Consider the following 26,142-nt stretch of genomic DNA (forward strand, 5'->3'; position numbering starts at 1 on the left):
CACGCACTGGTCACTAGCCGACTGGATTATGGAAACACCCTCTACGCCGGAACCACAGCCAAATTACAGAAAAAACTCCAACGCATCCAAAATGCATCGGCCAGACTCATACTAGACATCCCTCGCCAAGCTCACATTACCGGCCACCTGAAAGACCTCCACTGGCTTCCCGTCAACAAGAGAATAACGTTCCGTCTCCTCACCCACGCCCACAAGGCCCTCTACAATATAGGACCCGAATGCCTCAACACACGACTGTCCTTCTACACACCCACCCGCCAACTAAGATCCTCCAACCAAGCGCTTGCCGCAGTCCCGCGCATCCACAGATCCACCATGGGAGGAAGATCCTTTTCCTACCTGGCGGCCAAAACCTGGAACTCTCTCCCCACTCACCTCCGCCTCACACAGAACCACATTTCCTTCAGAAAGGAACTTAACCCCTTCGACGCTGATGACGAGCTGGGCTCGTCATGAGGTAGCCTCCTGCTACGCTGATGACGAGCCCAGCTCGTCACGTAACATGCGCTTTTCAATATCTCAGCGTGCGAGCGGAATTCCGCCCGCACGCATGCGGTTAAAACCTGGCTATTCGATAAATAATACACCCCCTCCCACAAGCGCCTTGAGACCCTATGGGTGAGTAGTGCGCTATACAAATCTCTGAACTTGAACTTGAACATCATCGAGTGCCGTCAGCCTAACATTCTACAGAACATGAAGATAAGAACATTCCACTAAGGTAAAATAGACATAATAAAAGGACATGCCGCAGACTCAACCCATCTGCGAATCTGGTCATCCATTCCCAGCCACCAAAACTCTTGTTTGATTCTCCTAATAGTCATACCCTGGCCTAAATGACCATCATGAGCAAGTTTAAAAACTGTGCAATCGAAGTCCACAAGGAGGCAGAAACCTGCCACCTCTCATAATAATATCAGTACCACTTACAGACAACTCATCTAACAGCTTCCAGAAAGGTCTAGTGGCCACCGGAACCATATTCTCACGCGGAGTACCTCTCTTGATTTAAGAGATAACATCTTTCAAGGTGGTACCCAAATGCATTTCTTGTAACCGCTGAGTTTTGGAAGAAAAAAAAAACTACATTCACAAACATGACTCACTAAGGCTACAGATTCCTCAGATTCAAGCTTTTTAACAACATTTTCATCAACCACTTCCAAATCTAACGATAAGCGAAATAAGCAATCAGCTTGCAAGTTCCTCCATCCATGAATGAATTCAATATTGTATGCATATTCTTGCAACCTAGCAGCAAACCTGGCCAAACGAGCAGAGCCCTTCCCAGCGCCCCCAGCAGATAAGATTTTCAACAGAGGCTTGTGGTCTGATCTCAAAACAAATCTTGATCCCCACAAGTACACTCTAAAATACTCAACACCCCAAGCAGCAGCAAGTGCTTCCCTCTCAATTACGGAATAGTTCCTTTCCATTTGCGTAAGAGTCCTGGAAGCAAATGCAATAGTCTTTTCAGACCTACGTTGGTTTTGAGAGAGTACAACACCTATGCCAGTAAGACTGCCATCAACTGCGAGAAAGGATTGACACTCTGACTTAAAGGGAGATAAAATACCTGCATTGCAAATCACGTCTTTGATCTTAGAGAAAGCTTTGTTTTGTTCCTTTTCCCATTCAAATTTGGTTCCCTTTCGTAGAAGAATTCTCAAAGGTTCAGAAATGTCAGCAAAATCTTACATGAATTTGGAATAATATTCCACGAGGTCTTGAAAAGACCTGAGTTGGTCTTTATCTTTGGGACAAGGTGCGCTTTTTATAGCTTTCAGTAAATTCTGTTTAGGAGATATTCCACTAATCGACATTGTGTACCCAAGGTATTCTATTTGTTCGGTTAAAAACGTACATTTCTCTTTATTAACTGTTAACCCAGTTTGCTTAAGTTCCCATAGTATTTGTCTAAGTAGAGCATTATGTTCTTCAATAGTGTTCCCTGAAACAAGAATGTCGTCTTGAAAATATGCCACCCCCACCAACTCCTTAAACATGTTGGACATCATTCTCTGAAAAAGACTCGCAGCCGAGGCCAAACCGAACGGCATACGAGTGAATTGAAAAGTGCCTTCAGTGGTAATAAAAACAGTGAGTGATTTGGAGTCAGGGTGTCGCTTAATCTGGCGATAAGCACTTCTCAAATCTATTTTAGATAAATACTTACCACCACCAACAGATTGTAAAAACTCATTAATGTTTGGCAGGGGAAATATATTGATGACAATATCTCGATTTAATGCTCTGAGGTCAATGCAGAATCTCAAACGACCATCAGACTTAAGGGTCAAAATTACTGGAGAAATTCAAGATGAAGCTTCTACCGGGTCAATAACTCCAGACTTAAGCAATTCTTGTAAAAGATCTTTAAGACCTTGTCTAACAGAAAGTGGTACTTTCCTTAGTTTGTGTTGAACAGGACAAGTATTGGGTTTGAGCAAAATTTTGTGCAAATATCCCCTCACACAACCAAGTCTGTCCTCAAACACCTTGTATGCGTCTTGTATAATATGGTCAATCTGAATATCGTCTTCCACAACCATAATTTGATAGGGGACCTTGGATTGATGACAATATGTAGATCATATTGATGCATCCAGCCACGAATTGGTGGACCATCTTTTGCAATGTAAATTTTCCCCTGGTTACTCCTCGAGCCAAATTTGATTGTACCTTGCATATAACCTAATATTTCAATAGACTCACCCTGATAACTGACTGGATTAATGTCCTTGATAGATAAGGAAACACCTTTCCAGAACGCTAGGAAGAGTGACTCAGGAATGATGGTGAACATAGAACCAGAGTCTTGGTTGACTTTGCCCCCAAAACAATCAGTGCCTTCTTCCAACACCAACACTCTATTGATAGTATGCTTAAAATCTGGGCACTGTTGGGGGGCGTGGCCAACACCATGGCGAGCTAAGACGTGTGGCTCCAGAGCTCCCGGCGAGCTGCTTCAAAATCCGTCATTCTTGATACCCAAAATGCCACCAAACTAGCAGGGACGAAGCGGGGGCACAGCGGGACCCAGTGGAGGCGAGCAACAAGCGGTGTACCTGCCTGAAGCGCCTAATACGCGGACTTTTTGTTACCGCTTTGCGCGCCCGGCCGGAGGCAAGATGGCGGCCGCGGTGCTCGAACATCGGCGGAGGAGCTGAAACCCGGCCTTCGAATCCGGCGACGGGCCCCTGCAGTGGGGTCGGAGGGCAGTACTCTTTGTGTGGCGATTCGCCAGGCCTGGGCACCCCCGATCCGCGGGGCTAGAAGCTCCGGAGACGATCAGCCCTTAACTAAGATGGCGGCGGGAGCACCCGTGATGTGATGAGGGGTGTCGAGGGATCGTCGAGCCATCGCCCTGGGGGCCCATGAGGTGAGAGGCAGAGAGGCAAGAGGCGACGACCTTACCAGGGGTGGGGTCTGAGAGGGAGCCCCTGAGGAACCATCGTGGGCCTGCATCGGGCCTGGAGTTACACCAAGATGGCGGCCGGAGCCGCGAACCGGAGATAGGGAGGCCCCCGACCCGGCCTCGGACCCTACGGCGACCCCAACGCCCTGTGGCCAGATAACGGCGCACAGCCAACCACCCGGCGGAGAGCTCAGACGGCTCTACCTCCTTACGACCGCAGAAACGGAAGGAGTCGCTTCGGGGATTGCTCTGCACACCTTCCACCTACTACTCATCCCTGGCCCATCTGAAGGAGGCCCTGGTCACTGAATGTAACCCGGACAGTATAGGATTTTTATTCCTGCGCCCCCCCCCCCCCCCCGGCTTCCTACGAAAGAGGGTCTGTCCCAGGCGGCGACAGGGGCTCGGGGCTTGGTGAGCAATCCTGGGAGGCGACCATCGGAGGAAGGTGGACTGAAGGACCTACCTGGCACCACTCACCAGCGACCCGATTACCGTGGAGTGCGAGAAGGAGACGACAGTGGCCCACGAGAACGGCGGTGTAAGGCTCTTGGACCCCCAGCGCACCGGGAGAGGTACAGATACGACGGCCCACCCATCAGGCCGCGACTAGTGCCCGTGAGGTAGGGTGAATCACTGCTTGCCCTGCGTGCTTGACGCAGCAGCCTTGCAGTGGGAAGAGGGACCCACTACCCAAAGCGCCTAAACAAGGGCCCATAGACAATTTTGCCGCGCCGAGACAGATGGCGGAGACCCTCCCGACCGCATCAGGTGTGCGCTCTGACACCGAACTGCTGATGGGGGCCATCCAGGCTTCACAGGCCGATATCCAGGAGTCCCGAGCGGCCCTAGAGGTCAAGATAGGCGAGGTGGGCTCTGAAGTGACACTGCTGAAGCAAGACTTCCGAAACTTATCCGACAGGGTGACTTCTGCTGAGACGCGGATGGGCGAAGCCGAGGATTCGATCTCTACCCTGAGAAAAGACATGGCGGAGCTCAAGGCATCCCATCGCCAACTACTGTGGAAGGTTGATGACGCTGAAAACAGAGCGCGACGCAACAACCTGCGCTTTGTTGGATTTAGGGAAGGGATTGAGAAGGCGGATATGGTGTCCTTCCTCCACTCCTGGCTGATGGAAACCTTCCCAGCGGTACAATTTTCACCTTGCTTCATTATTGAGAGAGCACACAGGGCCCTCCTGGCAAAGCCGCCGGAGGGAGCGAGACCGCGACCGGTCATTGCGCATTTTCTTAACTTCGCGGACAGGGACCTGATCCTGCGAGAGGCGAGGAAACTGGGTGAGATCCGTCTAGAAAACGCGCACATCATGATCTTTCTGGACTACAGTCAGGAGGTGCAAAAACAACGCCGCTCCTTTGATGCCGTGAAGGCGAAACTTAGAGACTTACAGATCTCCTACATGCTCCTCTTTCCGGCGAAACTCAAGGTGCTCTACAAGGAACAGTCACTCTTCTTCACCCATCCGGAGGATGCCTGGCAGTGGCTGGAGGAACGCCCAATTCTCAACAGCAGAGAGACCGTCGGGCGGGAAATGTTGGACAGGTCATTGCGGAATGGACCCCAGTGGGAACTACCGAAGGCACAGAGGATGAAGTCCAGGAGGTCGAAGAGGCAAACTCCGGCGACACCTTATCGGGGCCATGGTTCGGGAAACACGCGGAAAGGACGATCGACCTCCCCCGAGAGGAGCTGCAGAGGCGGGCTCGAGATTTACCTGTCTACGAACCACGGCTCGTTCAGAGGGAGACGACGAGGAGGAACTTGAGAGCCGCACTTCTGGAGGGGAGGAAGGGGAGGAGGAGGGATAATCTGTCCATCCGCTGGTCGATGCGATCCGAGTGTTGGAGCAGGACATGTCTGGACAGCACAGCGCGCCCGAATCAGAGACTCAGGACTCCAGATCACGAACAATGGTGGATTGGGCTATTGAGTATGCAGCTCGGTGATGGGAAGCACGCAAGTTGACACGCCCTTTTTGTTAATTACGTTCATTGTTCAAGTTTTTGTTTCTGACCACTCTCCTTGCCCGGTAGTGGAGGGGGGAGCTAGGAGAGCTTAAAGGGAGGGATGTGTGGGAGGGCGACAGGCCTTCTCCTACGGACAGTTCTGTCTTGTGATGGGATGGGACTGGAAGGGGAGGGAGGTGAGGTGGGGGAGTGGAAAGGGGGGTCTCACGTTCATTCGGGTGGGGGTCGGGGAGGTGGGAGTTGGGGGGCGGGGGTAGCAGTAGGGAAGAAGCAGTTGCACACTTTGATGTTCTACACCACATTCCCACAACGGAGCACAGCCTCGCTGACATATCCCATCCGCGAATGGCTAGTGCCCTAACGACACCGCAAGCGGGCAACAGGGGAGTTAGTATCCTGACATGGAATTTTAACGGACCAAAGTCAGAAGAGGGCTAGTGAACTCCTACCTTAAAAGATTAGATCCAGATATTACCTTACTCCAGGAAACCCATCTTAAGGGCACACACTGCGCCTTCATAGCCAGGGGACGTTTCAAAGTACTGGCGCATGCGGGCTACACGTCCGATTCCAGGGGGGTAGCGGTCATTATCAACAAATCTTCCCCATTTTCCATCTCACGCACCTGGATAGACCCATTGGGGACCTACGCTGGAGTTCAAGGGACATGGAATAGACGTACATACACAATACTTTCGGTTTATGCACCTCCTAAGCTGCAGGCACGTACACTCAAGGCTCTTGCTAGCATTCTCCTAGACACGGCTGACATTATCCAAGTCATGGGAGGTGATTTTAATGATGTGATGGATATAGGACTGGACCGTTCAGGGGAGGTAGGTAGAGGAGGGACCCGGACCGCCCTGGCCCATCAGATAGCTACTTTAGGTCTCACTGACATTTGGAGGTGGCTACACCCTACCCAGTGTGCGTACTCCTACTACTCAGGGGCCCACAAGGTATTCTCGAGGTTAGACTACGTATTCATGTCCAGACAGTATTTGAAGGTGGACGATATTGCAGAATATAAGGCCAGAGGGATATCGGACCATTCGCCATTATGGGTGCAGACGGGTCACATCCAGGGCTCTTCGGGAGCCTCCTGGCGCCTTGCGGCCTGGGACCTTCAAAACGCAGCTATTCTGTGCAGTCTAAGGGCGGACATCAAGGTCTATGTGGCAGAAAACGAGGGAACAGTGGAATCGACGGTCACCTTCTGGGAAGCCATGAAGCCGGTCCTGCGGGACAGACTGCAGAGTAGAAGGGGGGACGAACGCCGTAAGCTCCAAGCCGAGGTCACAGCCATGGAACAGACTATCCTAGCATTGGAAAGGGACTACCAGTGCCGGAAAGATACTGGGACCCTTAGGAGATTACTAGATACCCAAAGACAATATAGAGAGGTGGTCACTAATGAGGCGAAGACCCAATCCCTTGCCACCCTTCATCGTCTGTACGATGTGGGGGATAAGTCGGGCAAACTCCTAGCGTGGCTCAGTCGAAAGGAGCAGGCGGCTAGATGGGTCGAGGCCATAAGGAACATGGATGGGGTGCTCGTTACCTCTGATGCGGCAATTGCCGACACATTCGCCTCACACTACGAACTTTTCTACGCAGCTAGGGATTTAGGAACATGCGAGGAGGCTGGCCATTACATGGCACGGACGGACCTGTCCACATTGTCTCCTGAGGCACTCCGGGTCTTGGAGGCTGACATTACAGCTGACGACATATCAGAAGCTATAGCCAAACTAAGACCGGGGAAAACTCCGGGGCCGAATGGTTTTCCGGCTGAGTTTTTTAAACGTACGGCGGACCTTTTGGGACGACATCTTAAGTTGCTCTTCACCGGGGCTTACCAGGCAGGAAGGCTCCCCCCAGACCCCTCCGTGGCAATGATTGTCCCAATACACAAAGAGGGTAAACCAAAGGAGGACTGTGCATCCTATCGCCCCATCTCCCTCCTTAATACGGAGGTTAGGAGGAGCTACGACAGCAAGCAAGATGGCCGCATAGTCTCCCGGCTCCGCTGACCTCCGTCTTGCACTTCAAGATCCTGTCACTTATCCTGATTTCCTGCCCCGGATCTGTGTGTGTGAACTAATCCGCACTCCGATGGTGTGATCCCGGGGTTTTTCTGACATTGTGGAGCTGAGTAACGTCGAGGACCGATTTGTGGCCTAACCCAGTCTGGAAGCCTGGGTCTCGAGTGCTGGCTTAGCCGGGTCTGAGTTGAACAACAGCGGACTGTTGAGGGCGGCAGGGTCCGGTCTCTGGAACTTTCGGAAATTTTTGGATTGCTTTGCCATCATCTGCAGCCTGGTGTTGTGTTGGAGGTGAGGAGACGAGTGACGCGCGGTGCGGTGTCGCGGAGGTCCCTGACCAGGGGGCCCGGCACTTGCATCGCAGGCGCACCTTGGATTGGAGTCTCGTCGTGTACTAATGCATACTGACGGTTGGTCCCTCACCGCACAGTCCTGCTCCTGCTGATCTCACCCCGGAGACGGCGCCTCTCCGTGGGGACCATTATGCCTGAGGAAATATGGAACCAGGCGGAGCAGGCCCAAAGGGGCCCGTCATTGCGGGAGGTGCTGGCGGCCCTAGAGGCACTTCAGGCGACTGTGGCAGCTCAGACCTGCGGCCTGTTGTCGGCGGCGGATGGACTTAAAGGACTGAGACCGGATCCTGACTCGATGCCCGAGACCCGGCAGCCAGCTTGCCTCTTGATCGACGCCCCAGTGGCGCAATTAGACCCAGTGCTGGAAGCTGTGCCTGCCCCTACAGAAGTGAATCTCCTTGAATGGGCTTTGATCGGCGATTTTACTAATTTTTTGGAATCCCCGGTTTTGCAGCTGTCGGAACATTCAACTGCTGTCCCTATCCTGGAACCTTTTAATCGGTACTGTGCACTGTTTTGGATTGTGTCGAACCCCCTACCCAGTCAGTATATCAAGATGGCGGATGTGATAAGGCCTGGCTTCGGAGACGGGGAGGGACATCGTTGGTACCAGCTGCTTACTTTGGGATCTACTGTTCTTTTTCCATCTACTGAACTATGTTCCGACCACTTCTATGTATCTTTTGACATTTTGATGATGGGGCTTTATTCGTCTGAGGGACTCGGCGAATTCGATCGACGGGGCCAGGGCTGAGACTGTTGTTTGGGTTGTTCATTGTAGTCTTATCGGTAACGGGACTGCTTCATTAGCTTAACGGAGTCCGGGGCAGGGCTGGTGGTTCCCCCCGGGATGTTTTCTCAGTTTGGACTATTCAGATGTGACAGTTTCGGGGGGACCCCTTTGTTAGGGCGGGGGGGAGAGACTGGGAGCACGTAGAAGATAGCCTTCCTCCATTTCCCCTCTTTGGGTGGGGTTTAATTTCTTTCTGTCTTTCTCTGGGTCTTTCTATATTTCGGGTCTCAGTTCTTGGGCGACAGGCACGCTGCTGGGGGGTAGGCCGTAGTCATCTGCAGGGGTGCAGGGTGGGGGGTTGGGGATGGGTGTTTTGTTTTCGTTTTATTTCTATGGCCTTTTTCTTCTTATCTTTCTTTGCCCTTTTCTTTTCTTCCTTTCCGGGTCAGTGTAATGGGTTCAATTTTATGGCCATCTCTGCTGTTTCATATGTGCCTCAATTCTCTCGATGTTTCAGTGCTACTGGGCGGGCATTCAGCTGGCGTGAACTGTATTTGTACGCTCGCTTACCATTAATAATATGTTTTAACGCCGCTGACTTACGCGAAGATGATTTAACTGTGGACATATGCTATTTCGCCCCCCATTTTTTCGCAACTTGAGATATTGTATGGCACCTGATCCTTCTATCTTATATTATAAAATGGAACCTTTTTATCCGTTTACCAACTTGATATGTTTACAACCAGTATGTATATTGGACGTGGCGAATCTGCTCCCCGGGATGCTGAGTCTGGGTTTTGATTTTTTTATTGTGTTGCAACTGCTTAGCGGCCGGCCCTGGGGGTTGTAGGCCCGTGTTTGTACTTGGTTGAAATGTCAAATAAAGGTTTTCCCAAAAAAAAAATTAAAAAAAATACGGAGGTTAAACTTTTGGCGACCATCCTGGCGCGACGCCTGAGGTCAGTTATCCCGAACCTTATACACCTAGACCAATCGGGTTTTTTACCGGACAGGGCCACCAAACTGAATCTTCGACGCACCCACAATTGGCTGCAGGAAGTGAGGGGTCGGGGCGAGCCGCACTGGTTTCTCTCCCTTGACGCCGAAAAGGCCTTTGATGCGGTTCATTTGCCATTTCTTAATGCTGTGCTCCACAAATTTGGATTTGGTCCTAACTTCCAGAGGTGGATCCAGCTCCTTTACACTACCCCGAGTGCTAGGGTACGGGTCAATGTAAGGCTGTCCCGTGAATTCCCGATCCAGCGGGGGACCCGTCAGGGTTGTCCCCTGTCACCCCTCCTCTTCACACTCACTATTGAGGTCCTGGCATCCAGGATACGTCAGAATGAGGGCATCTCAGGTTTTAAAAGGACCGACACGGACCGCGTACAAGAGAAGATATCACTCTATTCAGACGATGTCCTTCTATATATTACGAAACCTGAGACTACGGTACCGGAACTATTCCGAGAGCTAGGGCATTATGGTAGATGGGCGGGACACACCATTAACTGGCACAAATCTATTCTCTATGACCCGGGGGGAGGGGGCCGATGGGTTGGGTTGCCTGAACAACTATTGACGACTACTGAGGGCTTTCAGTACCTCAGGAAATACATCACATTAGACAAGACTCTATCGTTTCGAAAGAATCTGGAACGGATTATCTTGAGCTCGGTGGCAGACATGGACCGCTGGAGGCAGCTCCCACTCACACTCCTAGGTCGAGCAGCGATGTACAAGATGATCATTCTACCAAAATTTCTTTACGCACTACAAAATGAATATTACCCACTTCCGGCCTCGGTACTTACCAAAATTCACTCTGATCTGAGAACCTTCCTGTGGTTGGGTAAGCAACCTAGGGTGGCTCTGACCACACTCCAAAGGCATCAATATAGTGGGGGGATTTCACTCCCTAATTTGGGGGCTTACTATTGGGCGGAACACAGGACACCAATTAATGAATGGCTACATGCCCTGGCGGATCACCCAACCTATGCCCTGGAAAGGCTGAAATTGTCGTCAAGAAACCTACTGTACTACATATACGGAGGCTCTAGACGGGCACCGCTACTTCTAGCTACTACCCTCACGCTCAATGCGTGGACCAGGGCCACGAGGCGCATGGGATGGGAAAAGAAACCTACTCGGCAGACGCCGCTGTGGCATTGCCAGTGGCTGACAGAACTCCACAAGCTACGTGGCTTCCGGGGATGGGACGACATCGGCATTTCCACAATAGGGGATGTGGTCGCCAAAGGAGAGCTGAAATCTTTTCAAGCCCTCAGGACAGAATTCGGGCTTCACCATTCCCAACTTTTCAAATACAGCCAGCTACGACATGCTTGGCGAGCACAGAAAGTCCCACTCACTGATATCCCTGAATATGCGCCTTTGGAAGGACGGCTCCTTTAGGAGCGGATCCCGGGGAAGGAGGTGTCCCTCACCTACAAAACCCTAACGAACAATATGTTAGGCGACCTGGTGAAGCTTCGACGCACATGGGAAGGGGAGCTGGGAGACATGGAGGACCTAGACTGGGAGATAGTGCTAATGCACCCCCGGGAAGTGGCAATTAAATCCAGACTACGCCTCATTCAATTCAACGTGCTCCATAGAACCTATTATGACAGGATGAGACTTCATAGAATGGGGAAAGTAGAAGACGCACACTGCCTTAGGGGCTGCCAGCAGGATTGGGATTTTTTTTCACACTATATGGACATGCGACAAGATCCAGACGTACTGGACGCACATCTTTACAGAACTAGGAGAGGTTCTAGAGATCCCGCTCCAGTGTGAACCCAAGCTGGCACTGCTGGGCATGACCAACGAGGTAGATCTGCCGCGCCCACTTCTTATTTTCTTAGTACTGGCACTAGTAGTGGCTAAAAGGGATATTGCAAGATATTGGGGCTCACCGGATCTGCCGGGATTGGAGGAGTAGAGAAGAGGGTTGGACATGTACATGGCAGCCGAGAGAGTGACGTATAAAGCAAGGGGGTGCCCGAAAAAATTTAGAAAGGTGTGGACCAAATGGCGGCACTACCATGGGTTGGATGGGGGATTGTGAAGGCCCGGAACTCTAGGAGCTGGCCATTCCACTGTTGGAATGCTGATAGAGGTACGTCGGATGGGAAGTGTTAAATTTACTCGATTATGTGTCGGGGGGCTCCTTCGGAAATGTGTGACAGTGTGATGGACTGTTTTTGGCTGTGAGATGGGTAGGGAGGGACGTGGGAGTGTTTATACTGCTGATTCTCGACTATCTTGTCTAGTTCTTGCTGCACTGAAATGTTGGAGGGGTTAAAAAAAAAAGTAAAAGCAGATGCTCTACATGGTTCTTGGGTGCATACGATTGCTTTTTGAGTTTGTATTTCCAGCGCAATGACGTTATTCGCCGCCCGACCTTTGGGGTGTGGGCCAAACGGCAGTGTGAGACTTTATTGCTTTTATTATGTACCGCAATGATGACTAGCTGGAGTACTGTTTGAATGCTGGAATTTTTTGTGTATCTGCAATAAAAAAAAATCTGGGCACTGTTGAACAACATTAACCTTGGATCTATGTTTGTCAAACGTGTCAACTGACTTGCACATACGTGCATAATGTCCTTTACGACCACACTTTCTACATACTTGGTCTAAGGCGAAACATTTTTTGTAGTCTGCCAAATGATATTGGCTGCCACATCTCAAACATTCTCTGCTTTTGGGTTTACTAACAGCATACTAACAGCACCAAAATTATTCGCATTCCTAACCTTTTTTTTAAATTGCATTAACATCAACATCTTTATCTTGAAGAGCACTCTCAACACTAGCAATTTCAGTAACAGCTTTGTCTCTCCTACTTAACTCTTTAATACATTTTTGAGAGTCCTCAATAACTTTAGCAAGGTCAATAGCTTCTTTAAGAGAAGGATCCTTAGCAGCCCAAAGTCTTTCTTGGATTTTCCTGTCTCGACATTGAACAATTAATTGGTCGCAAATTAACTCATCAGTCATTGTTCCAAAGCGACACTTTACTGATAATTCACGTAGTCTGGCAACAAAATCATCAATATTTTCACCTTCCATTTGGGGATGAGTATAGAATTTATACCTTGACATAACTACATTTGCTTCTTTAGCAAATCTAATTTCTAAGCGTTTAATAGCTTCCTTGTAAACATCATCCATGGGCTGACCATTTGCACCCATGGCAACAGGAAGGTATTAAAAAACACTTTGACCCTCACTACCTAAAGCACTAAGTAGCAAAGCTTTCTTTCTATCTGGAGCAAAATTAGTGCCATCCAATGCTGTTATGTAATTTTCTAGCATTCCAAGCCAATCTTCCCAAATAATAGTGGGAGTACCCGGTGATGGTAAGAATAACGGTGGCATAATAACATAAGAATGTGATGCACACATGGCTGCTATGGATAAAGTAAGTGGTACAACTTAACAACAATGTCAAGGTAACAAACTATAAATATTCACTGAGGCGATGCAAAAAGTGTTGCAGATCACCAAGGTATGACTGCACTATTGGAAAGTCTCTCTGGGAGAATACGAGAAGAACTTACAAACAATTTCAGTTGTGAGTTAAACAGGACAAATTCTTTGACAAAAAATGAATTAAGGTGTGCTGATCACCGAAGAAAGACAACCGGAAGCTGCACAGAGGGTGTTGTTGGTCAAATAACTCACCAAAAAGTAGAAATGGTCGAGCCAATCCTTTTGGAAAGGAGGTAAGTTAGACGATATTCTTAAGGCGGCCGACTGCTCCAGTTCCTATACCTTTACGAAACATTACTGTAAACCTGTTTTTTTTGTGTGAAATATTTTTATTTCTGCATCAATTCCATAATCATACAATCCTTATCACTTCGTACCATGAGTAATGCTTATACTTTACATTTGTATACATTGGATATGCATTCACATTGCAGATTTCCTTTTTTCTTTATTAAGTCTCCCTTATTTGAAACTCCCCCCAGCCTCAATTCCCCGCGCACTTAAAGTCAAAAATCTATGTTACTTTTGTCAATGAAGCACATTCGGTCTTGCGGTATTCGTTTAACTTCCCATGAACACCTCCTTTCAACAAAAATGCATTTTCTACATTCGAACAGTCTCTGCATTCCTATGGTTACGCCCTGGGTATCTTGAGAAATGTGGGATTGATGGGGTGAATTAGTCATATCGCAAATATCTCTGGAGGCCGGTTCTCCCACTCTCATGTGCCTATCCCCGATCTGATCCCTCCTGCATTTCAAAATCTATTAGCATTCCATTCCATTCCAAGGAGATATGCGTCTTTCGGAGGCTTCTATGTTCCTCCCGCTGTAATTCTACTCCTTCTGCTCTTCCCCATCGTAAAACCTCTTTATTCCAGTCCTCTATGTCTGGAGGCCTAGCTGATTTCCATCTCATCGCTATCGACCGTTTCGCTAGGAGCAGAGCCATATCCACAAAGCGTGTGGCGGCACTCTTCCTCTTTTCCGTGTGCCCTAATCCCAATATATTGTATAACGGTGTTGCATAGGGTCTGCCAGGTGCAATCCCTGCCAAAATCTTGTGTATAGTTTCCCAGTAATAGTCTAACTTTGGGCAGTCCCAGAACATATGTAGTAGCCCTGCATCGTCTGCCTGGCACCTGGGGCATGTACCCGCCGTCTCTGGGAACATGGCGTGCAGCCGGTGAGGGGTGAGATACTCTCTATGTACTACCATTAGTTGAATAAATTTAAATTTAGGATTGTGGGAGACCTTTTTAGGGAACTTCAGGATCTTCTCCCATTCCTTGTCCCTAAGTACCCGGCCTATGTCTCCCTCCCAGCGTTCCCGGGTTGGTTGTAGCGAGAGCTCCCTGTTAGTTCTAATGCCATTTGTCAGCCATTTTGTTAGGTGGCTGCCCGTCCCCATTAGGTATTGCATTGTGAGTAGCGTGTTCGTGGGTGGTTCTACTCCGGTTGGCGCCCAGGTCGTAGTTATGAAGTGTTTAACTTGTGCGTGTAGTAGAAATAATGCTTCTGGGGTCTGATTCGAGCGTGCAAAGTCTGCATGTGTCATGATATTACCCTCCGCGAAGAAGTCCCCTATCTGCAGCACACCTGCGTCATGCCAGGGCCTCAGTTCCCTGACTGTCAGCGTACCTGTCCCTAGGGGGAGTCCCAATAAAGGTATAGTGGGTGCAGACGAAGACAGCGCATTAGTGTACTTGACCGCTTTCCTCCAGTAGCTGATTGCGAGTCTGAGTAGGTGTGGTGCAGAGCTGGGCACATCCACATTTGGAAGTAGCAATCGATGTATTGTACCCCTATTCCTATCCGTCTCTGTCATGTCCAACTCATGCAGGTTACGTCCCGCTAGCCAGTAGGCCAGCCATTGGAGATGGCAGGCATATCCATATGCAATCATATCCGGTACTCCCATACCGCCCCTATCCGTTGGTAGTTGTAGTTTGGCAAGGCTAATACGCCTCCTACCCGATCCCCATACCAGCTCCGTTAGTAACGCATTTAGTGATTTAAAAAAGCTCAACGGGACCAGTAGCAGCAGATTCGTAAAAAAGTATATCATTCTGGGTAGCACCACCATCTTGGAGATCGCTACCTTCTCTGCTACAGATAGTGGCAGTGTGTTCCAGAATTGTATTTGTGTCCGAAGTGTATTTATCGCTTTGCCCAGATTACCGTCCAGTAGGTCTCGGGCTTCACAATATACCTGAATCCCTAAATACTTGAATGTCGTGGGAGCCATCTGGAATCTGTGTGGCGGGAAGTGGATGTGAGCGTCCCCTGGCACGTCAGCGAAATAGTAGCCGTACGATTTGGAATCATTGATCGTAAGGCCCGATATCACTCGGAAATCTTGGAATTTCTCCGGCAGTGGCTCCAGTCGGCCCTTCATGTCCTTAATGTATAGTAATATGTTATCAGCGTAGGCCGATATTATGTGTAGTGCTGAATGTCTCATTATTCCTTTCGTGATCGCGAGGTTCCGTACTTTAAGTAATAAAGGTCCCAGGGCTAGGATGAACAACAAGGGCGAAAATGGGCAGCCCTGCCGTGTACCCTTAGCTATTGTAAATTGTCCGGATATACATTTATTAGTACGGACACGCGCCGTGGGGTTCAGATATAGTAGGCGTACCCATGCTATATACTCAGGCGGTATGCCGAATTTGTTCAACGCCACAAACATATAATCCCATCTCAGGGAGTCAAAGGCCTGCTTTAGGTCTAATGATTTACAGCCCTCAGTACCGGTCTTCGCATCGTCGTGTAGCATTAACTGGCTCAGTCGTCTCAGGTTCAGTGCGGTGCTACGTCCTGGCACAAAACCACATTGGTCTGAGTGTATAAGCTTTGGAATATATTGTGATAGGCGTGTTGCTAATATTTTGCTAAGGATCTTGTAGTCCGTGTTTAATAAGGACAAAGGTCTGTAGTTCTCCATCTGTAATGCATTCCTGCCGGGTTTCAGGAGGGATACTATCAGTGCCTGCAGTGTCGCGGGGGGTAGCGTACTGGATTTCAGTGATTCCCCATATAGGGCGTGGAGGTGTGGGGCTAGTATGTTAATATATGTCACATAGAACTCGGCCGGAAGGCCATCCGACCCAGGGGATTTTTTTCGTGGTAATGCTTTAATAGCTTGTCTAATCTCTGCAATCGATATGGGTGTCGCTAGGTCGATACGCTGTGCGGCCGAGAGCTGTGGAATATGGACGTTCGCCAGAAAATCCTCTAGGTTCGCGTCCGATAGCGGCGTGTGTGGACCGTAAAGTGCAGTGTAGTAAACTTGAAATGTGGTGTTTATGTCTAGCTGTGTCCGTATTGCCCTTCCCTGTAGGTCTTGTATTTCTACTATGGGGGTATCCACTGGAGCGTTATGCACTAAACGTGCCAATAACGGACCCGATCTGTCAGCCTGAGCATGTTGTCTGCATGTGTATTCTTTGTAGTCAATTACTCTTAGTTCCTCTAATAATTCTGCATGTTGGATATGTGCCTCCTGGAGTTGTGTGAGGTTGTTGTTCGTGCCCGCGGCCTCACTTTCGAGCATTGCTAGCTTTCCCTCCACCTTTGTGAGTTTCTCTACTACTGAATGCTTAATGCCCACCTTCGTACCCATCGCCACTCCACGTATAGTTACCTTAAAGGCATCCCACTCTATTTGCCTGGAACTAGCTGTGTTCGTGTTTTTAGCAAAAAACTTTGTAATTGCGTCTAACAGTGTAGAACTGAATACTGTGTCCTCCAGCAGCCCCGGCGACAAGCGCCATGTTGGTATCGGGGTTGGAATCCTACCCCACTGCATTGTCAGTTCCACTGGGTTGTGGTCTGACAACGTCTTTCCCATGTGCTCGGTCGAAACAATGGACCCCATTAGTGTACTGGAGCAGAAGATGCGGTCTATTCTAGTGTGCAGCTTTTGGGGAGGGGAGTAGAATGTGTATTCCCTGTGGGTATCATGCTTAATTCTCCACACATCTACCATGCCCCAGCCGGTCGCCCAGTGCGCTAGGGCTTCTGCTTGTCTCCGGCTAATTGCTGCATGCAGGGGGGGTGTGATCTGTCTAGGGTAAGGTCCAGGACCGCATTATAGTCCCCGCCTATTATCCAGTCATGCTCCGACCATTCTGACAGCAGCCCACTAATAGTGGTCAGGAACTTGGATTGTTCCATGTTAGGTGCGTATACACAGCCTAAAACTATTATAATGCTATCTAGCACCCCTCTTACAAACACATATCTCCCTTCTTTATCCACCCGCAGCTCCATCTTTTGGAAGGGGACAGAGTTCCTGATCCAGATGGCCACCCCACGGGAGAATGCTGAGTATTCGGTAGCGTATAATTGGCCCTTCCATTACTTAAGCAATTTGTCGCCCTCTGACTAATTTACGTGGGTCTCTTGTAGGTATGCTATATTCACTTGCCTTCTGTTCAATTGCGCCAGCATTCTATGTCTCTTAAGTATCGATCCCATACCCCTCACTTTCCAGGTGCAGAACTTATATGTGTTAGGAGTCGTCATGGCCATGAGTGCCCGCGTCGTGCGAAAGTATTAGTACCACCAGAGTGCGCTTCATTGTGATGTGTTTTGTAAGTGCTTCTCTCACGTGTAACCTCCCAACCTTAGGGTCCCCACCCAAAAAACACTGGGGACCAAACATTAATATACCCAACGTGGGTGATAGTAGAACTCAATTGTGCCTTGGCCTGGGGGGTTGCACCCAGTCAAACACTCTTCACTGTTTTATTCCAATGCCACTACATACCAACCTTGCGTTAACATGTACCCTGGTCCACTGTTCCCCCATCAATGTTCCGAGCATCTGCATATATACGTTACCACTCGACATCTTCGTTACAGGGCATCAAAAGTCATTCGCCATTTGGGCTGTGATGCTCGGAAACAATTGTGCACTAGTGTCCGAGTCCGTTTCTGCCGTGCGTGAACTGTCCTGGCTGTCCGTTCCTGTTCGAACTCGGGCCTCGTGGGCTGCCAGCACATTTGTCGTCAGTAGTGCCGCTCCCGGGGCACTTTCTGCGGCGAACGGCCTCTCTCCCCTCCTTTTTCCCCTGATGCAGTGCCGCGCAGTTCTTGTTGCGGTTCTGGGTGGCCAGCGGGGTATCCCCCTTTCGCCGTCTCCGTATGGTCCTGAGATGGGTTTGGTGTGAGTGCCACTTCCATCCACTCAGCCGCCTCCTCCGGGGTATCAAAGAAATATGTCTTATGTCCCTGTATAATCTTAAGGCGTGCTGGGAAGAGGAGTGTGTATTTCAGGTTGCGATCCCGCAATGTACGTTTTACCCCTAGAAAGGTCGATCTGGCTTTCTGTACTGCTGGGGTGAAGTCCGGGTATATCGACACTGTCCTGTTTTCGTATTTCACCGGTGCATTCTCCCTAGCTGCCTTTAGTATTGTGTCCCTATCCTTATAGTGCAGAAGGCATGCTATCAGAGGTCTCGGAGGCGCCCCTGGTTTGGGCGGCCTTGGGGGCACTCTATGTGCGTGTTCCACACTGTACATCGGGGTAAGCTCCGCCGGGGTCGCCAGTTTCTTCAGCCAGTCTTCTACAAACTGCGTGGGGTTCGCCCCCTCACTGCGCTCCAGAATGCCTAGGATACGTATATTGTTTCGGCGCAAGCGCCCTTCCGCGTCATCCACTCTATCCCGCAATCCCTTGAGCTGACGTTCCAACTCCTCTAGTCTCGTGGAGTGTTCCATTTGTTGAGGAATCAGGTCGTCTAAGGCAAGTTTGTGTTCAGTCACTTTCTCCGCTAGTTTTTTGTGGTCGGCCTTCAGAAGTGTCAATCCCGTGGACATTGCGTCTATGCACGTTTCCAGCGCTTCCCTCGAGGCCCTGATTTCTGTCAGGATCAAGTCCAGCTTGGCCTCTTGTGAGTCCATGCCCGTTGGCGGGATGATGTCGTCGTTAGAGGAGGCCAGAGGGTCCTCAGAGCCAGTGGATGATAGCATGTTGTTCGCCGTTGGGACCGGCTGTTTGAGACTTTTGCGCACCATGACTTAATCCGCTCCCGGGAATCAAGTCGTCCCTGTTGCGGTGTAAGTGTTTCCCCTTCTCTCGGGCCCTCCTTACAATCCCTGTGTATTCGGACTCAAGGTCTCTGACCGTTATCCCAATCCAATAGATCCAATCGGCACGTCGCAAAACGTTGACGGCACTCACCCAGTTGCACTGTCCAGCGTGTTCCCAAATGCACAGTGATAGACTATGTTTGCTTCCTCGGCCTCAATGCCCACAAGTAGGGATTGTCTGTGCTCACTCTTATGTTCCTCCGGGGCCCGTGTGGCTCTCCCAGGCCAGCGTACTCTCCGGAGCTATGTGCCAACGTGCTTAATCCCCTCGCCGCCCCGAGAACAATTTTCGGCCTGGTGCAGGGTTGAAGGGCGCCTCTCTGGTCTCACAGTCGGACCCTATCGGCGGATAGTTCATATGTTGCTCTCCGCTACAGTCGTCTTTGCGGAACGCCCTATTTGCAGCCGGTCCCAGCCTGCATGGCTTCGTTGGCAGGCAGAGGGGGGGGGATGGGCAGCTCTTCAGGATCCACGGGTGTCCTGCGTGTCTTGGTCTAGGTGCCGCTGAATTCCGGCCAGTTGTAATGAATGCCCTGAGCTGGCCCTCCGCTCAGTGCCCCCTTGCCACTCCCGTGTTTTGCGTGCAAAATGGCGGCCGTGCGTACTCACTAGGATCTCGCTGTCGAACGTCCCCGTGTGTCCCCTCCGAGCAGGTAACAGTTTCAGTTCTCAATGGTGTGGTACGGGGCCCCCGCCCGTCCGCTCCGGTGTCCCGTATCGGGCTCCCGCACAGTCCGCCCCACTCTGCCGTCGGCTGCGGTGGTCCCGTCTCACCTCCACACGTCCGGACCCAGTCCGCTCCTCTCGGGCGTGTCTTGCTCCCACCGTATCCTGCTGTGTGTCCGGTTGCGTAGGGTCCGTTCGCCTGTCCCCGCTTCTCTGCTGCGGTTCGCAGGTCGCCTGTGTCCGGGGGATCCCGAACACCGGGTCTCAGTAGCGGATGTCTTGCGGCTCCTCCTCTTACTGTGGGCCGTGGCTTTTTCTCCGTGTGTAGGCCTCTCGAGCGCGAAGAGCCGGTCTCGGTGATCCACAGCCTCGGCAGTCTTTTAAACCAGTCACCCCTTTCCTTAATACAGCTCTCTAGTAGTGGACTGAGACGGGGGAACTTTAGTGCCAGGAATTTCAGGATGATTAGCTTATTTTTAGGGTGTTAGACGGAGCGAGCTCAGCTCACGTCTACCATGCTTGGCTGGTAGCCACGCCCCCTCCATTACTGTAAACCTGTTGAACACATATTTGATGTACTTTTACTAGACTACCAACATGCATAATGTAGTCTCCGGTCTTGTAATGAAATTGCGGTTCTCCTATTACCATGACCAGAGAATCTGGATTTCATTAGACACGGAGGCTAACTTTATCCCAACCCTTCCCTCAAAGGAGTGGTCTCTTAAGCTAGCATGATAATAATTTACTTTATTGCATTTGTTTGAAGTTTAGATTTTTTTTTAAAAGTGTAGTGAGAAAACAATTCAGTTGTTTTGATGTATTATGCTTTATTAATGCACTATTTAATTTGATCAATATTCTCCCTTTTACATAGGGCTTATTAGTGTAAATTTGTAATATTTCATCCTTTTTCAGATAATTCAGCTTAAATGGTTCCTCCACAAGATGCAGGATCTTACCTGGAGATTTAAGACTTCCTCCTCTTCCCTCCAAGCAAGTCTCGGCATCGTGCTTTGTTGTTCCTTTGGAATTCACCAGTTCTAAAGAAGAAGTTTATTTCTTTTCATAATAGTTGAACTTTGTTTTCATTGCATTTAAAAGAGGCAGATCTATCTAGGCGTGTCTCCATTGCAACACATGAGCATTATATTCTAGAGCTTTGCTTGTGTGATGTATAACTTTAAAATGGCTGCTTGAAGTTGTATTAAAAGAATAATGCATAATGTTAGCCTCTGTGTCTTTAATGATATCCAGATTCTCTGTTCATGGTAATAGGAGAATCGCAATTATCAGATATGAGTCTCCAGCTGGGTTGATAGGGAGAGACCAGGTCCTGTATATAGCAAGGGCCAAATCAATCTCTACCTTTAAACATAAAGCATAGAGTTTTATATTGCACTTTCTTTAATTGGAAGTCAGTGCAGTTCACAAAGAAAAGGAGAAGCCAGGACATACTTCCGATGCCGAGAAAGGAGTCTTGCAGCTGAGTTCTGCACAACCTGCAGACGGAAAATGCAGACCTTGTCAACTTCCAGGTAGAGAACGTAACAGTAATCCACTTGTGAGAGCATCAGGGCCAGAATCAGTGTTCTTTGTGGCGAGTGAGGAATGATCCAAATATTCTTCCTCACCCACTTTAGCACAAAGAAAGAGGTGGATGCCACTTTGGCCACTTGGGGACACATAGACAGAGTTTCAACCAGCCAAAATCCCAAACTTTTTACGTTGAGAGATAAAATTGGAAGAGCCCCCAGAGACTCAGGCCAATGTTGTGGACCCCAGAGCTGTGGGTTTCTACCTAAAACCATACCCTTGGTTGTATCATTGTTACGTTTAAGCAAGTTGCTTTTCATCTAGGAAGCATCTAGGAAGCAACTCGACCAAGGTAGAAGGCATCAGGGTTGTGCCATCAGGGTTGTGCCTCTGTGAGGATGACAAAGAGAAAATCATTTTGTGTGTCATCTGCGTGGGAAAACAATGTCAAACCACAGCTCTCTACCACATCTGCAAGAGGGCGAACATAAAGGTTGAACAGCATAGGGCTCAACACAGAACCTTGGGGTACACCTGAGGTCAGGGCACAAATCCCTTACCTTGCCTCTGATGAAAAACTTGAAATGACCGATCTTTCAAGAAAGAGGTCAGCCAAGCTAGGGAAGTTCCCTCAAAGCACAGAGCCATCAATCTATCTACAAGGATGAAGTGGGTCACTGTATAGAAGGCTGCACTAAGATCCAATAGGATTAGCACAGCTGTTCCGCCCTCGACCACGAGCCATTTTACATGTTCTGTGACTACCAAGAGGGCGGACTCCATACTGTGTCCAGATCTAAAGCCCAATTGGGAAGACTTAAGAAGTTGGTAGTCTTTCACCAAGGTGGTGAGCAATGAGTTTACATGCTTTTTCCAAAATTGTGAAAAAGAAAGACAACAGAGAAATGGGTCTAAAATTAGCCCAGTCAGTTAATTGGATCGAGATTGGGCTTCTTTGAGAGTGGGAGGATCAGAGCGTGTTTCCAAGACTGTGGAACACAGCCCCCGTAAAGTGCGGAATTCAGCAAATCCAACACCACTTGCAGCAAGCCAGGATCAAGAAGCCCGAACTTAGCTAGAGGAAGCCTGATTTAATTAATTGTAAGATGGACAACAATCTAGATAACAAATCCTGGCATATACTGAAGAGGATTAGGGCTAAATGAAGGAAATTGCTGAATAATACTACCACTCACATGTGCTCTCATTTTTCAGTTTATTCAATGAAAGGATGCATGCATTTCACAGGTTCTAATCCACTATCATCTTGTTGTTTCCTATGTATTTTAGTATACTTAGGATCCACTAGTGGGTTTTGGATTAGCCCATTGCTTATCATTTGTTGTCTTTCTGGTCAGTCTTATTTGCTTGCTTCTTATTCAATAGCTATCCTTTCTCTTCTTGTGCTGCACTGGTTCATAGCTTCTTTACCATCCTTTTGACTGGATGACTCGCAATGCTTCGTGGCTTACATCAGGGAACTTCTTTTCTTTTTCTTTCAGCACTGTAAGGGAATATATGTGTTTTCTTGCTCTTGGCTCCGTATGCTACTTTTCCCTTCACATTCCTGCGCCTGCACTCTCTGTGTTGCTTCCCACTCCTCCCTGCTCACCAGAAAAAGCACAGGAGCAGGTATATTTTTGCAGGGTTTGACTAAACAGTAGACTTTATCAGCTTGATTTTAATGTATCTACTACTTTCCACATGTTGCAAAAAAGCAAAGGCCTTGCCAAACAAAGGCAGTGCAAATATGGTGGGGAGAAGACGTCTGCTGCCCTAAGCTTGCATTTGAGGCAGAATGTGTATTGAGAGTGGCTGGAAAGATGTCCCTTCTTTGTCAGGCCCATAAATCTACTCTTTGGTCTGCTGCAGATCACCAAATAGCCAGAGCATTTGTCCCAGTTCTGAGTTACATGGAAAGTAAATGACACTTCCTCAGACAGCTAAGTTCTTTTAAGTATGTGTAACTAGTTCCTTGTGTCATGTTTGAAGCTGGATTACATGCAACAGCTTTTTAAAATCCTGTTCAGCATTACCTGCTTAACATTTGAAAAATAAACCATGGCAATCATAAAGAGTAAAAATATTGAAATCAATGGACAGTTTTGAGATACAATAAGTTATGTTTTTTTTTCTTCCCAACTAAGAATTTTTTATCTTTTCAGACAATGCTTTTCAAATTGGCATTGACAAAGGTAAGAGCTTAACAATCACATTACAAATGCAAGACTTGTGGGCTTTGCCAATGCTTGTTTAACAATGGATATTGGCCAACAGCTGTGAAGGTTTCACGAGTGCCCAGGAGCCTCCCTTGTCTGAAGAATAACAGTAAGGGCTTTTAGTAGACCTCCGGGGCCAACAGCAATAACGGGGCACTTATGCTCAACTTTTTCTCATGCACAAGCGGTATTGGATTCTCACTATCCCGTATCGCAGTCTCAGAACAAACCATTTCAGGGCCCACAAAGTCTGGGTACTTCCGAGTGTCAGCTGGGGACCGCATGTTCCCCCAGAAATTTTCAAAGCTCTATATCTTGGGAAACATTAGCTGTAATAGTTAAAAATATTTTCCAGGTTGATCCTTTCAATAGTCTGGATGCTTTGATTGCATTGTCAATGGAAGTGTGAGATAAAATGGGGGAAGAAGTTGTAAGCCTTGGATGCACTTTGTTTTGTTTATATGTGTATTTTATCTATTTATAAAATTATTTGAGCCCTCCACTGCAGGGCAACATAGCATCACAACTCTATTTACAAACACATTACATTTGTATAATGGAGAGATAAAACTATCCCCAGATGATACATTTGTATTGAAAATAAAAATCTAAAATAATTTTAAACAGGAAAAAAAACGCCAAAGTCGAAGGACCAATACATGGAGATAAACCTCTTGTAGAGTTATATCTTTATAACTTACAAAGTAGCAGTTCCAGCAATTTTGGTCGAGCTTTAGACGGGACAAATAAATAAGACATGATTTATTTCCTGAATAGCCGGGCAGAACAAATTACAAATGTAGGTGTTCCAGCATTCGAGTGCAGCTCTTAGCAGTAGGTCATTTATTTGTTCTGAACGAAAAATAAATCTTCTGGTCTCATGCACTTGCAATACAGTTATGGAAGGAAGAGCCTATTTGTATATTTGAGCATAGTAGCAACCCACACCCCCAGGGGGGGTCAACCCCAGGCTGCTATCCTGCGGGGACAGCAACAAGAATGGAGCTGTGGCAGCAGCCAGGAGCTTCACTAGGGAGAAGTACATTTAACGTTGGTGCAAGGGGTGCTAATGCCTGCCAGTTTGGGCCAAAAGTTATGAGCTGCTCACCTGCACTTATATCATGCAGTTCTCACCTGCACTTTTATCATGTAATTCTTACCTGCACTTTCATCATGTAGTTCTCACCTGCACTTTCATCATGTAGTTCTCACCGGCACTTTTATCATGTAGTTCTCACTTGCACTTTCATTGTTTAGATCTCACCTGCACTTTCATCGTGTACTTCTCACCTGCACTTTCATCATGTAGTTCTCATTTGAACTTTCATCATGTAGTTCTCACCTGCACTTTCATCATGTAGTTCTTACACTTTCATCATGCAGTTCTTACCTGCACTTTCATCGTGTACTTCTCACCTGCACTTTCATTGTGTACTTCTCACCTGTACTTTCATCGTGTAATTCTCACCTGCACTTTCATCATGCAGTTCTCACCTGCACTTTCATCATGCAGGTCCCACCTGCACTTTCATCATGTAGATCTCACTTGCACTTTCATCGTGTAGATCTCACCTGCACCTTCATCATGTAATTCTCACTTAAACTTTCATCATGCAGTTCTCACTTGCACCTTCATCATGTCATTTTCACCTGCATTTTCATCATGTAGTTCTCACTTGCACGTTCATCATGCAGTTTTCACTTGCACTTTCATCATGTAATTCTCACCTGCACTTGCATCGTGTAGTTCTCTTCTGTGTTGCTGGGTATGTTCCTCCTCTGTCACTTGTTCTGGCTCGGGTAGTGTCAGTGGTCTTCGAGTCAGAAAGAGCACTTCTTCTGGCTGCATCCTCGTGAGCAGTGTGCCTCTGTCTCTCCTGGCAGCTCCTCGAGCGCGGCAGGGTAGGCGCCTCACCTGGCAGCGCTTGGTCCTGCTTGTTTGCTCCTGGGAAGGAAACAGAGAACATAATCAGTTTCATGTCCATAGTCACCCCAGGTGTCACATGAGCTAATGCTGCGCATGAAGAGATTCTTTCTGTGGTTATGTGAAATGCAGTGGCGCTTGTTATGGCAACCATGGCAGCCAGGGTCATATGGAATAACACATTTTTCTATAGACACATAATGAGAGAAACCCATTTGATATGTCAGGCCCCTGGTTCTGCGGGTAGTTATGCGGTTACATGCCAGAGTTTTTTAGCAGTGGCCTTTGAGGTGATTGTGATTTGCCTCAATGGAGCTTAGTAGAACACTGATGCGCATTTTGTGGCAGATTTTACAAAATGATGATTGACACGTCGTCCGTGGATATCCCACTACCTTGTTGTTGTACATTTGCAAGAAACCGCCCATCTGCATAACAAAAGAAATAACAAGAATTTCCCATAGTAGCCTCCCCATCAAGTTGAAAAAACACAAACAAAGAAATGTATCTGCTCGAAAGGAAGCTCCCCTGCAGCTCTCCCACCAACGGGAGGAATGAAACCCTCCAGGAACCCAAATCTAAACTGATGGCCCACGGCCCCTTTCCCTCTGCCCCATTACTGACAGCCA

The 26,142-nt window shown here is 48.4% G+C and overlaps 1 long non-coding RNA gene across 1 annotated transcript in view; it reads right to left on the minus strand.

Annotated features, from left to right (window-relative positions):
- LOC144753702 (uncharacterized) overlaps positions 1-25,497 on the minus strand; it is a 40,032-nt gene extending 14,535 nt beyond the window's left edge. The window contains exons 1-2 of the long non-coding RNA XR_013594487.1: positions 25,318-25,497; positions 20,797-20,877 (exon numbers count right to left, since the gene is read on the minus strand). This is a non-coding gene — a long non-coding RNA (uncharacterized LOC144753702). The remainder of the gene's footprint in view (positions 1-20,796; positions 20,878-25,317) is intronic.
- Positions 25,498-26,142: the final 645 nt, after the last annotated feature.

This window comes from Lissotriton helveticus, chromosome 5_1 (assembly GCF_964261635.1).
Source record: "Lissotriton helveticus chromosome 5_1, aLisHel1.1, whole genome shotgun sequence".
Lineage (NCBI taxonomy): Eukaryota > Metazoa > Chordata > Amphibia > Caudata > Salamandridae > Lissotriton > Lissotriton helveticus.